This window comes from Colletes gigas, unplaced genomic scaffold (assembly GCF_013123115.1).
Source record: "Colletes gigas isolate AHSC1104 unplaced genomic scaffold, ASM1312311v1 Colletes_gigas_Sc00034, whole genome shotgun sequence".
Taxonomy (NCBI): Eukaryota; Metazoa; Arthropoda; class Insecta; order Hymenoptera; family Colletidae; genus Colletes; species Colletes gigas.
In genome coordinates, this window is record NW_025106663.1 from 2015289 (window position 1) to 2031821 (window position 16533).

Genomic DNA, 16533 nt, shown 5'->3' on the forward strand with positions numbered 1-16533 from the left:
ATATTTGCGATATATTCAGTGCAACATTACGGGAGTGATCACAGCGAGATGCATAATTGGGAAAAACATCGAATCTTTTCTTCGTTGGAAGAGTGAGACAGAGCTACAGTGTGACCTTCGAGAACATAAACAGTTGAGCTGCGCCAACATCTCGTCGACTAGCAATGGAATTCGTTAACAGAGTAACACAGTATCTTAATATTTAGTCATTTTTCAATAACAATTGTAGAATTTATAGTAGAATTTATCGTCATAGCTGTCATATTTGTAATATATTTAGAGGTTAGGATTGTTAAAGTAGATTACATTCAAATAACATTCCAAGCTATTTTTAACATTTTAAGCTTGTTCAATTTTGTAAAATATTTTCTGTTAATAGCTTACAAGTGCTCATATTGTGATACAAAATTAAAATTAATAAAATTAACCTCGTTCAAATAACATTTCACATTTTTTTCTACAATTTTCGTATTTTTAGCTTGTCTAATTATTTTGTAAAATATTATCTGCTAACAATACAAAGGCGTAGAATTTTTTAATTTACATACAGACTCAATTTAGATAGTATAAAATTTTGATTTTAGACCATTGTAAGCTGCATAACCTACAATTTTTCCCCGTATTTATTTTTGCAACCTTATTATAATTTGCACATTCTATCCAAAATTTCCCTCAACGTCATAACGAGAGAATTAATTTTTCTAATATTATAGTGTTAAATCCTGTCACCCATATGTGGCAGTCAAAGTGTCAAGGGGGGGGGGGCGTAGAATTTTGAAATCTACATATACTAGATTTTATTATCAGAGTAGACTTTATTATAGAAGTAGTAATTTATGGATGGTTTTTCTCGTTGTTTTTCTCTAACCTAAACGGTGTTCACACGTTAGTTGTAGGGGGCGTGAGCGAAGCATCCGCCACGGAATATTTTGTCCCAGAGGGTTGACCCCTTTGGAAGTTTGCAAGGAAATTATGCGCCGGGTCTCGTTAATGCAGATTAAACCTTTTTCGAATGGGGAGGTGGGGGGATTGTTGCGGTTATAGCGGCGAAATAAATCATGCTGTTCTATCGTTGTACACTTCCCGCGTTTTAAGGCGTTGTCCCGCCCGGGGGCGACGTATCGCCATTCCCTGCAACCGTTTTTCATAACGTTGCCTTAATTAACGCGAGCCATCTGACGCGGTTGGCTGATGTGTTTTGTAATACCCGGCGAAAATTTTGTAATAAACTCCACCTGGAGTTCTCGTCCTTTTTATTATTTTATGCCCCCCCCCCCGAAATATTTTCGAAAATTTGTATCTTTGCTAAATTTTTCAATGATTAATAATAGTTACACACATTTTCGAAAATTTGCAACCACGTTTGCTAAATTTTTAAACGATTAATTATATCGTATATATGCAATTAGGCGAAAAGAAAGTAATTATAAACGTAATTACACTGAGGGGAGAATGTAATTCGAGGGAAAATTTATGAAATTGTTTATTCGATAATATAAATAATAGTTAGATAATAATAGAATTTAATGTTATTTGGGTGAATTTAAAAATTCAGTTGGAATGTCAACTTTTTGTAGATAGTTTTGAAATTTATTTATTTTTTTGTTTTATCTTAATTTATTGTTTCAATTTTTCATTTATTATTCTTAGTTTATTTTTAAATTTTATGTTACAAATTTATGAAATTGTATTGGAAAATATTCGACGCCACGAACAATACATAAATAATAATAAAATTCAATATTATTCTTGGAAATTTAAAAATACATTTAAATTGTCAATTTTCGTTCATAGCTTCGAAATTTATTTAGAAACTCCACCTTATTTAACCTCAAAATTTATGAAATTGTTCATTCGATACCATAAACAACACACAATTAATAATAAAATTCAAAATTATTCCTACAAATTCAAAAATATATTTGGAATGTCTACTTTCGTTCATAGCTTCGAAATTCATTTAGAAACATTGCTTTATTTTACTTCAAAATTTATGAAATTGTCCATTCGATACCATAAACAACACACAATTAATAATAAAATTCAATATTATTTGTGCAAGTTCAAAAATTCATTTGGAATGGCAACTTTCGTTCGTAGCTTCGAAATTTATTTGGAAACTCTACCATACCTAACCTCCAAATTTATGAAATCCTCTTAGAAAAAATTCGACGCCACGAACAATACATAAATAATAATAAAATTCAATATTATTCTTGGAAATTTAAAAATACATTTAAATTGTCAATTTTCGTTCATAGCTTCGAAATTTATTTAGAAACTCCACCTTATTTAACCTCAAAATTTATGAAATTGTTCATTCGATACCATAAACAACACACAATTAATAATAAAATTCAAAATTATTCCTACAAATTCAAAAATATATTTGGAATGTCTACTTTCGTTCATAGCTTCGAAATTCATTTAGAAACATTGCTTTATTTTACTTCAAAATTTATGAAATTGTCCATTCGATACCATAAACAACACACAATTAATAATAAAATTCAATATTATTTGTGCAAGTTCAAAAATTCATTTGGAATGGCAACTTTCGTTCGTAGCTTCGAAATTTATTTGGAAACTCTACCTTACCTAACCTCAAAATTTATGAAATCCTCTTAGAAAAAATTCGACGCCACGAACAATACATAAATAATAATAAAATTCAATATTATTCTTGCAAATTTAAAAATTCATTTAAATAGTCAATTTTCGTTCATAGCTTCGAAATTTATTTAGAAACTCCACCTTATTTAACCTCAAAATTTATAAAATTGTTCATTCGATGCCATAAACAACACACAATTAATAATAAAATTCAAAATTATTCCTACAAATTCAAAAATATATTTGGAATGTCTACTTTCGTTCATAGCTTCGAAATTCATTTAGAAACATTGCTTTATTTTACTTCAAAATTTATGAAATTGTCCATTCGATACCATAAACAACACACAATTAATAATAAAATTCAATATTATTTGTGCAAGTTCAAAAATTCATTTGGAATAGCAACTTTCGTTCATAGCTTCGAAATTTATTTGGAAACGCTACCATACCTAACCTCAAAATTTATGAAATCCTCTTAGAAAAAATTCGACGCCACGAACAATACATAAATAATAATAAAATTCAATATTATTCTTGCAAATTTAAAAATACATTTAAATTGTCAATTTTCGTTCATAGCTTCGAAATTTATTTAGAAACTCCACCTTATTTAACCTCAAAATTTATGAAATTGTTCATTCGATGCCATAAACAACACACAATTAATAATAAAATTCAAAATTATTCCTACAAATTCAAAAATATATTTGGAATGTCAACTTTCGTTCATAGCTTCGAAATTCATTTAGAAACATTGCTTTATTTTACTTCAAAATTTATGAAATTGTCCATTCGATACCATAAACAACACACAATTAATAATAAAATTCAATATTATTTGTGCAAGTTCAAAAATTCATTTGGAATGGCAACTTTCGTTCGTAGCTTCGAAATTTATTTGGAAACTCTACCTTACCTAACCTCAAAATTTATGAAATCCTCTTAGAAAAAATTCGACGCCACGAACAATACATAAATAATAATAAAATTCAATATTATTCTTGCAAATTTAAAAATACATTTAAATTGTCAAATTTTCGTTCATAGCTTCGAAATTTATTTAGAAACTCCACCTTATTTAACCTCAAAATTTATAAAATTGTTCATTCAATGCCATAAACAACACACAATTAATAATAAAATTCAAAATTATTCCTACAAATTCAAAAATATATTTGGAATGTCTACTTTCGTTCATAGCTTCGAAATTCATTTAGAAACATTGCTTTATTTTACTTCAAAATTTATGAAATTGTCCATTCGATACCATAAACAACACACAATTAATAATAAAATTCAATATTATTTGTGCAAGTTCAAAAATTCATTTGGAATGGCAACTTTCGTTCGTAGCTTCGAAATTTATTTGGAAACTCTACCTTACCTAACCTCAAAATTTATGAAATCCTCTTAGAAAAAATTCGACGCCACGAACAATACATAAATAATAATAAAATTCAATATTATTCTTGGAAATTTAAAAATACATTTAAATTGTCAATTTTCGTTCATAGCTTCGAAATTTATTAAGAAACTCAATCTTACCTAACCTCAAAATTTATGAAATTCTCTTAGAAAAAATTCTACACCACAAACAACCCAAAATTAATAACAAAATTCAATATTATTTTCAATATTATTATTCGAAACCACGAATCGCCATTTCCATGAATGTTTTTTTATTTTAACAATCTGTAAATATTTTATAATAAACTCCACCCTGAATTTTCCATCCTTTTCATTATTCAACTCCCCAAAAAATATTTTCAAAAACCTCCACCTTTGCCAAATTTTTAACCCAATAATACATATATATATATATATGCAATTAAGTGAAAAAGGCCACGAACGTAATTACACTTGGTTAGAGAATATAATTCGGTGTAAATTAAATCCCGAGATTCAATGGAAATCGCGTTTTAAGTTCTCCATTAACGACCAGTAATTAATACAACGCGATTTGCTTTCACGAAGCAAATGTCTTTATCGGAGAAAACCAGCCTCAAACGTTTTTCTTCGAGATTATTTACTCGAATGGCGAAACCTACGGGCGAGTTTATAATTGTACGTGATTCCCTGCTGCTTGAGATTTTCAGGAAACTCGTTAAGAATCCACTAATTACGTATAACCGAACGCAGATGTGTTTTATTAATCGTTACTTTTTTTGTTTTCCAGGTTTGTCGATGAAGCTTTAATCGTCCAATGGAGTCTTCGGTGTTGGAGGCAAGGATTAAGTAAATGGTAGATCTATGCATGAGTTTTAGTATTTTTTGACGTCCTGCGGAGTCCAGACTCCATCCAATTTGGACACTAACCCGGCGGGTTGAAGTTTTAGCTAATTGAATTAATGAGAGTTTACGACGCAGCGGGCTCGAGGTAATTAACGCTTTCGCGTTTAGCTGCTGGGATTATCCTGGTGCTGGGGACGCATGGGGAATTTATTTAGAGACTCCTACGTTTTATTACAGCACGAAATTCATCGTTGGATACCATGAAATTGTAATAAAATTCAATATTATTCCTGTAGATAAAAAAAGAAACATATAAAATATCAGTTTTTGTTTATTATGTTAGTTTAGAGCGTGAAATTTATTTAGAAACTCCTACGTTTTGTTCCATACCAAAATTCATCGTTGGATACCACAAAATTATAATAAAATTCAATATTATTCGCGTTAATTCAAAAAAAAAAAAACATTCAAAGTATCAGTTTTCGTTTATTGTGTCAGTTTAGAGCGCGAAATTTATTTAGAAACTCCTACGAATTATTTCAGTCCAAAATTCATCGTTTGATACCATGAAACTATAATAAAATTCAATATTATTTGTGTTGATCCAAAAAAAAAATATTTAAAATATCAGTTTTTGTTTATTACGTCAATTTGGAGTGTGAAATTTATTTAGAAACTTCTAAGCTTTTTTTCCAGCCCAAAATTCATCGTTGGATACCACAAAATTATAATAAAATTCAATAGTATTTGTTTTCATCGAAAAAAAATACATTTGAAATATCAGTTTTTGTTTATTGTGTTAATTTAGAGCGTCAAATTTATTTAGAAACTAATACGCTTTATTCCAGCAGAAAATTCATCGTTTGATACCATGAAACTATAATAAAATTCAATATTATTCCTGTAGATAAAAAAAGAAACATAAAATATCAGTTTTTGTTTATTATGTTAGTTTAGAGCGTGAAATTTATTTAGAAACTCCTACGTTTTGTTCCATACCAAAATTCATCGTTGGATACCACAAAATTATAATAAAATTCAATATTATTCGCGTTAATTCAAAAAAAAAAAAACATTCAAAATATCAGTTTTCGTTTATTGTGTCAGTTTAGAGCGCGAAATTTATTTAGAAACTCCTACGAATTATTTCAGTCCAAAATTCATCGTTTGATACCATGAAACTATAATAAAATTCAATATTATTTGTGTTGATCCAAAAAAAAAATATTTAAAATATCAGTTTTTGTTTATTACGTCAATTTGGAGTGTGAAATTTATTTAGAAACTTCTAAGCTTTTTTTCCAGCCCAAAATTCATCGTTGGATACCACAAAATTATAATAAAATTCAATAGTATTTGTTTTCATCGAAAAAAAATACATTTGAAATATCAGTTTTTGTTTATTGTGTTAATTTAGAGCGTCAAATTTATTTAGAAACTAATACGCTTTATTCCAGCAGAAAATTCATCGTTTGATACCATGAAACTATAATAAAATTCAATATTATTCCTGTAGATAAAAAAAGAAACATATAAAATATCAGTTTTTGTTTATTATGTTAGTTTAGAGCGTGAAATTTATTTAGAAACTCCTACGTTTTGTTTCATACCAAAATTCATCGTTGGATACCACAAAATTATAATAAAATTCAATAGTATTTGTGTTAATTAAAAAAAAAATATTTATAATATTAGTTTTCGTTAATCTTGTCAGTTTAGAGCGTGGAACTCTACCATAATTCATCTTAAAATTTATGAAATTGTCTTAGAAAACATTCGACATCACAAATAATAGATAAATAATAATAAAACCCAATATTATTCGTGTTAATACAATAATATATTTAAAATATTAGTTATAGTTTATCGTGTCAATTTAGAGCGTGAAATTTACTTAGAAACTGTACCCTACTTCATCTTAAAATGTATGAAATTGTTTAGAAAAAATTAGACACCACAAAGAATTCGTAAATAATAATAAAATTCAATATTATTTGTGAAAATCCAAAAAAAAACATTTAAAATGTCAACTTTTGTTCATAGCTTCGAAATTTATTTAGAAACTCTATCTTATTTAACCTCAAAATTTATGAAATTGTATTAGAAAAAATTCAACACCTCAAAAAATACACAATTAATAATAAAATTCAATATTATTTGTGAAAATCAAAAAAAAAAACACTTAAAATGTCAACTTTCGTTTGTAGCTTCGAAATTCACTTAGAAACTCTACCTTATTTAACCTCAAAATTTATGAAATTGTATTAGAAAAAATTCAACACCTCAAAAAACACACAATTAATAATAAAATTCAATATTAATCATGAAAATCGAAAAATACATTTGAAATTGCCATTTTTGTTCATAGCATGATATTTATTTAGAAATTCTAACCTTATTTCACCCTCAGAATTTATGAAATTGTATTAGAAAAAATTCAACACCTCAAAAAATACACAATTAATAATAAAATTCAATATTATTTGTGAAAATCAAAAAAAAAAACACTTAAAATGTCAACTTTCGTTTGTAGCTTCGAAATTTACTAAGAAACTCTACCTTATTTAACCTCAAAATTTAGGAAATTGTATTAGAAGAAATTCAACACCTCAAAAAACACACAATTAATAATAAAATTCAATATTAATCATGAAAATCGAAAAATACATTTGAAATTGCCATTTTTGTTCATAGCATGATATTTATTTAGAAATTCTAACCTTATTTCACCCTCAGAATTTATGAAATTGTATTAGAAAAAATTCAACACCTCAAAAAATACACAATTAATAATAAAATTCAATATTATTTGTGAAAATCAAAAAAAAAAACACTTAAAATGTCAACTTTCGTTTGTAGCTTCGAAATTCACTTAGAAACTCTACCTTATTTAACCTCAAAATTTATGAAATTATCTTAGAAAAAATTAGACACCACAAACAATACATAAATAATAATAAAATTCAATATTATTTGTGAAAATCCAAAAAAAATATTTAAAATGTCAACTTTCGTTTGTAGTTTCGAAATTTATTTAGAAACTCTACCTTATTTAACCTCAAAATTTAGGAAATTGTATTAGAAGAAATTCAACACCTCAAAAAACACACAATTAATAATAAAATTCAATATTAATCATGAAAATCGAAAAATACATTTGAAATTGCCATTTTCGTTCATAGCATGAAATTTAGTTAGAAATTCTAATCTTGTTTCTCCCTCAAAATTTATGAAATTGTCTTAGAAAACATTCTACATCACAAAAAAACACACAATTAATAATAAAATTCAATATTAATCATTCAAATCCAAAAATACACTCAAAATATCAACTTCCATTGCTCGTATCAACTTGATAAAACATTTTCTCAAAATTAATACCTAATAAAGATTCCATCTAGATCCTTAAGACCACCATAGCAAAAGATCTAATCGATCCATGAACAATATTCACTTACAATTAGAAACAAAACACTTGCAAATTATTTATTTACCTATTTTGCAATTATAAATTCCCTTCTACACAAAAACAGAGCTAACTACAAAATCACATAACCTAGAAAATCACATAATCTAGAAAACCACATAAGCTAGAAAATCACATAATCTAGAAAATCACATAACCTACAAAATCACATAATCTAGAAAACCACATAACCTACAAAATCACAAAATCTAGAAAACCACATAACCTAGAAAATTACTTAATCTAGAAAACCACATAACCTAGAAAATAACATAACCTAGAAATCACATAATCTAGAAAACCACATAACCTAGAAAATCACATAATTTAGAAAATCACATAACCTAGAAAATCACATAATCTAGAAAACCACATAACCTAGAAAATCACATAACTTAGGAAATCACATAACAATTATCTAATTAAATGGACAAATTAAACAGAACAAAATTGAAAGGTTTTCAAGAAAATTGAGAAATAAATATCATTCTTGAAATAATATATTATACTTTGACATATGAGACCCCCCTGTAAATGAGAATTCCCTTCCATACGAAAACAGAGCCACCCACAACCTCACATAACCTAGAAAACCACATAACCTACAATAACAATCATCCAACAAAATGGACAAATTAAACACAAAAAAATTGAAAGGTTTTGAAGAAAATTGAGAAATATCATTCTTGAAATAATATACTTTGACATATGAGACCCCCCTTTCATACAAAAACAGAGCCCCCCACAAAATGACATAACCTAGAAAACCACATAACCTACAATAACAATAATCCAACAAAATGGACAAATTAAACACAACAAAATTGAAAAGTTTTCAAGAAAATTGAGAGATATAGTTTGTGAAATAATATACTTTGACATATGAGCCCCCCCTGTAAATGAGAATTCCCTTCCATACGAAAACAGAGCCACCTACAAACTCACATAACCTAGAAAACCACATAGCCTAGAAAACCACATAACCTAGAAAACCACATAACCTACAATAACAATAATCCAACAAAAAGGACAAATTAAACACAAAAAAATTGAAATGTTTTCAATAAAATTGAGAAACATCATTCATGAAATAATGTACTTTGACATATGAGACCCCATCGCGGTTGTTGATTAAATGTTAATTATGCAAAGCTAATAAATAATAAGTTAACGCGCGACGATCAATCTTTTTCCTCGTGCAAAATGTCCTATAAACTGGTTTGAAGCAGGTGACTCGGTGTTAAGGGAACAGCTTCGACCTGTATTTGTTCTCTTTGCCCTTTTATCACTCCCCGACACGATAATCCATTTACCCTCAATTAGAATGGATTACCTCTCGTTACCTCTCGATAACGATTTTTCTGGTACCGTTAAAACGCTCGACTCGTAATCAGTGAGACGATGTTCATTGATTCCGAGGATCTTAAACGACTCCGTTTATCACTATAGATTCGCTACAATCGCCATTCATCGATCCCTCGTGTACCTTTCATATTATGTCAAACACCTTCAATTTGAAAGGTTAAAAAAAATTATAAGTTTAAAAGAAAACGTTCACAGTTCACGTTTTTTAATATTTATTTATTCGATCATTCAAATTTCCATGATTCATTCACTTTGTGTTTTTATTTATTTAGGAGGTTAGTTTTGTAAAATATTTTTCTCAACGTGAATATCGATCGTTAATAAAAAAAATATAGAGTGATCAGAAACCTGGAAAAAGTTTATTTTAAATTCAAATGATTTTATTTTATTTTCGTCGAATTTATAAGTTAATATAATTAGGATTCCCCTTTTATGTATAATTTGATACAAATTCAGCGTCCATTTTGTGTTCCATTTGAATGTAAATTCCATGAAAGGGGGGCTCATTCATCGACAAGTTTAATAAAATGAGAATTATTTTATTTTACAAAATGGAAAGGAAGAAAAAAATTTAATGAGAATTATTTCATTTTAAATTTTTCGAGGTTAACTTTGTATTCAAATGAGGTTCCACAAAATAGGGATTCGTGTATCAACAAATTTAATTGAGAATTATTTCATTTTCCAAAATATAGGGATTCACGTATCAACAAATTTAATGAGAATTATTTCATTTTAAATTTTTCGAGGTTAACTTTGTATTCAAATGAGGTTCCAAAAAATAGGGATTCGTGTATCAACAAATTCAATGAGAATTATTTCATTTAAAATTTTTCGAGGTTAACTTTGTATTCGAATTAGTTTCCAAAAAATAGAAAATACAATACGCGATTTATTAGTAATTTAAGGACACGGAATCCCCAGTGGTGGATGTCCTACATCGAGAGAGGAACGCTGTTAAATATAATACCACGCGCATGGTAACAGATATTTTGCAAAAAAAAAAGAAAAAAAAAAAAAGGTTTGAATACTCACAGCGCAGCACAGGTTGCGCATATTTCATGCCGTCGAGTAACCGTATAACGCGATTTCTGCGCGAGCCTCGTCCCGGTGAACGATTCTGCGAATCCTGCTTTTGGACCATCTGGTAATATACGTTCATAACACGACGTGGCACCGCGTGCACGCGTACGCGCATAAATCAAAGATTAATGTATCGTCGACGCGCGGAGTTTCCTCGGCGAGACCTCGCTTGTAAATAAATTTTCAGCCCACTTAATTCCCACCCGTTCTTGCGACACGAGCCGCGTATTAAACCGTTTTAACCGTGAAAATCTGGGGAAAAGGGCGGAGATAAAGGTGGCCGTTTAATGCGGTGACAATGTGCACTTGCGCGGCGGCGTCACAGCTGCGTGATCTACGGCGCAACGCCGGCCTTGGAACGCGAACGGCGCGCCACGGGGCCGTAGATCAACGCGAGAATGGACAACAGGGATTTAGGAAGCTCCTGGAATCCTGACTAATAACAGTCTTTACGTCGATAATTGTCGTTAAACATTTCTCAAATTTCCATTCGAGTATCTTTTACAATTTAAAATAAACAATTTCTGGTTTTGATCATCGAGTATATCTTTTTATGGACGTGGAAAGAAATATTGTTTATGATAATAATGACAGGTCTTTTTGGTTGTTAGACCTTGGACAATTATGATTAAATATTTTTTTTAATATTGTACAATAGTGTTGGGGGGAATTTAAAATCTTTAAAAAAATTTGAAACGTTGATTTCTTATTAAACTTGATGATGAATGAGTCCTCGAGACAAATTCGAGGAGTTTGAATTTGTATCAAATTATACAAAAAGGACTCTGAATTTTATTAAATTATAAATTAATCAGGTGTTTTATTTTATTTTATTTTATTTTTTGTTTCTTCGAATAGCTCCAAATAGCTACCCTCGACGAACGTAAAATAAAAAAAATACAAAATACAAAAAATATAAAAGAATAATTTCTTATTAAGCTTGAATTTATTAATTGTGTTAAGGGTTGTTTGTTTTTCATGGAGAATTATAACCAAAAATTTTCTTAAATATCGTGCAATAGTGTTTCCAAATTTAAAATCTTAAATATAAATAATATAAAAGAATAAAATTTGAAAAAATAATTTCTTATTAAATTTGTCGATAACTGAGTGTCTCTTCTTTTTTTTTTAGAGTTGAAATGCAGTAAAAAATGGAGAGTGAATTTATTAATTGTGTTAGGGGTTGTTTGTTTATCGCGAACGTTTCGTGGGAAACTTATGACGTAATCTAACCCTTTTGTTCGCGACATAGCAGGCCATAAAGTTTCCGTCGCTGCACGGGAGACCGAAATCGCCGAGTCCGCGTTTCGCCTTACGCAGAATCGAGGTTCGTTACTTTGTTACGTCGCGTTATTTATTAGTAACTTATTCTCGGCTTACCAATTGGCTCGTCGCGGCTGGCGATTCCCCGCAAGGTCGGATTAAGAGTTTTTTCACGAAACAAGTGAGACTTTTCAATTTGGAAAACGGGGGATGACCTGATTTGCATACAGATTTTTCATAAACAAAACGCAGTATTGCAAATGGTGTCAAAATACCAGAATTTTTTAAAATTACTATCTCAAATCAATTTCCAAAAATTCAGTTGCAATTTCTTACAATTTTTCATAAAAAAAAAAACGTTCCATTGCAACTGGTGTCAAAATACCAGAATTTTTAAAAATTACTATCTCAAAACAATTTCCAAAAATTCAGAAGCAATTTCTTACAATTTTTCATATTAAAAAAACGTTCCATTGCAACTGGTGTCAAAATACCAGAATTTTTAAAAATTACTATCTCAAATCAATTTCCAAAAATTCAGAAGGAATTTCTTACAATTTTTCATAAAAAAGGAAACGTTCCATTGCAACTGGTGTCAAAATACCAGAATTTTTAAAAATTACTATCTCAAATCAATTTCCAAAAATTCAGAAGGAATTTCTTACAATTTTTCATTTAAAAAAAACGTTCCATTGTAACTGGTGTCAAAATACCAGAATTTTAAAAATTACTATCTCAAATCAATTTCCAAAAATTCAGAAGGAATTTCTTACAATTTTTCATAAAAAAAAAACGTTCCATTGCAACTGGTGTCAAAATACCAGAATTTTAAAAATTACTATCTCAAATCAATTTCCAAAAATTCAGAAGGAATTTCTTACAATTTTTCATTAAAAAAAAACGTTCCATTGCAACTGGTGTCAAAATACCAGAATTTTTTAAAATTACTATCTCAAATCAATTTCCAAAAATTCAGTAGCAATTTCTTACAATTTTTCATAAAAAAAGAAACGTTCCATTGCAACTGGTGTCAAAATACCAGAATTTTTAAAAATTACTATCTCAAATCAATTTCCAAAAATTCAGAAGGAATTTCTTACAATTTTTCATTAAAAAAAAACGTTCCATTGCAACTGGTGTCAAAATACCAGAATTTTTAAAAATTACTATCTCAAAACAATTTCCAAAAATTCAGAAGCAATTTCTTACAATTTTTCATATTAAAAAAACGTTCCATTGCAACTGGTGTCAAAATACCAGAATTTTTAAAAATTACTATCTCAAATCAATTTCCAAAAATTCAGAAGGAATTTCTTACAATTTTTCATAAAAAAAGAAACGTTCCATTGCAACTGGTATCAAAATTCCAGAATTTTTAAAAATTACTATCTCAAATCAATTTCCAAAAATTCAGAAGGAATTTCTTACAATTTTTCATAATAAAAGAAACGTTCCATTGCAACTGGTGTCAAAATACCAGAATTTTTAAAAATTACTATCTCAAATCAATTTCCAAAAATTCTGTCTCAATTTCTTACAATTTTTCATAAAAAAAAAACATTCCATTGCAACTGGTGTCAAAATACCAGAATTTTTTTAATTACTATCTCAAATCAATTTCCAAAAATTCAGAAGGAATTTCTTACAATTTTTCATTAAAAAAAAACGTTCCATTGCAACTGGTGTCAAAATACCAGAATTTTAAAAATTACTATCTCAAATCAATTTCCAAAAATTCAGTCTCAATTTCTTACAATTTTTCATTTAAAAAAAACGTTCCATTGTAACTGGTGTCAAAATACCAGAATTTTTTAAAATTACTATCTCAAATCAATTTCCAAAAATTCTGTCTCAATTTCTTACAATTTTTCATTTAAAAAAAACGTTCCATTGTAACTGGTGTCAAAATACCAGAATTTTTAAAAATTACTATCTCAAATCAATTTCCAAAAATTCAGAAGCAATTTCTTACAATTTTTCATATTAAAAAAACGTTCCATTGCAACTGGTGTCAAAATACCAGAATTTTTAAAAATTACTATCTCAAATCAATTTACAAAAATATCAGAATTTTTTAAAATTACTATCTTAAATCAATTTCCAAAAATTCACTCTCAATTTCTTACAATTTTTCATAAAAAAAAAAACGTTCCATTGCAACTGGTATCAAAATACCAGAATTTTTTAAAATTACTATCTCAAATCAATTTCCAAAAATTCAGAAGGAATTTCTTACAATTTTTCATAAAAAAAACGTTGCATAGCACAGTGTCGAAGTATCAGAAATTTCTATATACATTTTTTAAAATTACTTCTTTAACTCAATTTTCAAAAATTCAAAAGCAATTTCTTACAATTTTTCTTAGAAATCACGAATCATTTTGATCACTATTTATTTTTACTATCTCCATTTTATTCAGTTTTCCTCTTAGAAATTACGAACCATTTTGACCATTTTTATTTTGACTATCTCCATTTTATTCAGCCCTTTTCTTAGAAATTACGAACCATTTTGACCACTTTTATTTTTACTATCTCCATTTTATTCAGTCCTCTTAGAAATTACGAACCATTTTGACCATTTTTATTTTTACTATCTCCATTTTATTCAGTTTTCTTCTTAGAAATTACGAACCATTTTGACCATTTTTATTTTTTGACTATTTTCATTTTATTCAGCCCTTTTCTTAGAAATTACGAACCATTTTGACCACTTTCATTTTGACTATTTTCATTTTATTCATTCCTCTTAGAAATTACGAACCATTTTGACCACTTTTATTTTTACAATTATCATTTTATTCAGTCCTCTCGTATTTAATTCCCTTTTTCATTTTACCCCCATTGCAATAATCGATATTTCACTTCACAATACATCATTTTAATCATATATATCTTATTTCTAACAAGTAAAAATCAACAAGCTGACTTATCTGCAAAAAAACTAACCGATCGAGCAGGTGATTATCGACTATCTGCCCTACTTTACCGGCACAGCAACCGCCAACAATTAAAAATCGTAACTTTCGAGCTAAATGACCCGCCGATTTTTGCATTAATTTTTTTGCATTTTCCACTGTCTAGGATGTTAAAAAGGATCTGAAATAAGTGGAAGGAACCATTCCGTTTCCGTTCTGCGAACGGAAGTATCTCTGACGGTGCCCAGATATCTCGTATCCTTCCTCTTCTTTCATCGTGGCTTTTATACTGACTGGCGGGGTACGTTTCGCGACGAAAAGGACGTGTAGTGGCTGGCCACGTCGAAATCGGGGGTGGAGGAACCGACAAAAAGCTCGACGGGGCACAATGCACGCCCACTTTGGCATTATTTTTCAATTCGACGCATTCAGGCATTGAGAACCGCCGGAATCGCTGCCACGACCCACGGAATCGGCTTTTATTATAACTATATCGCCGTGCACGGAGTACGTACGCGCGTACAAAGTCTTTCCGTTATTATTCGCATTGATAAATGATCGCTGTCGCGTCAGGGACGAACAATGCCCAGGAAAAATGCCCCGACGACGCTACAATCGCCCGGATACCGACGCCACTCGCCCCTTCACTTACAACAGCCTTTTTTAACTTAATTTCTACGGTCTCGAAACGTCCAATCGATCCAAATCTTCGAAAATTTTCAAATGGTGAAAAACAAATTTAAGTGGATTTTCGATCTCAAATGAATTATTTTACTCAATGTTGTTCCTTCAAAACATTAAAAAAATAATTATCCACTTAAGGGTTAAATGTGACAAATTTTAAAAACATATAATTTGGTCATTCGTCTAATTTACGAAATAAATGTAAAAATTCAGCGGTGGGCCAAAAGTGACGCAGCGTGTTGAGCAAATATTGCAAGTCTTTGTAGCCTAGATTTTAGTAGAACGTACAGTAAAATATTTTTAAAAAGATTTTTGAATTTATGGTATTTTCACACTGTAGAAGATAACATTTTCTTCATAAAAAATCGATGCAACAAATTAACATTGAAAGAAATATATTACATTGCATTTCCATAGAAAAATAACTATATAAAATTGCATCTAAAAATTGCAGGAAAAATCCCCAAAAAATCGATGCGCCAAATTAACATCGTAAAATATCCCCAATTAATTTATTACGTTTTGGTAATCTTAATGGCGTCCTGAAAATTTCGATCGGATATAACTGTTCAACGTAATTGAAGCAAGATTTTACCCCCAATTTAACGCCCAGAACACAGTTATCAAAGAAACTCAGCGTCGTATCGCGTCGGCCATTTTAAATTTTATGCGCCGCGATTACAGCGCCGCGCAACAAATCGATACAAATCACGATATTGGGTAAAATTCGAGCCCCCCTACACAGTCTCACAGCGCACGTGAGCGGTTAATTGGTATAAACTCGAAACGTTTAAACGATGGGTCACGAATGTCCCGAATAAATCGAGCATAACTCGCCGCCATTAAGATTCGATGTTAATCTCGTACTTATTCCCCCGATACGATCTGATATAAGAGACGCAATTA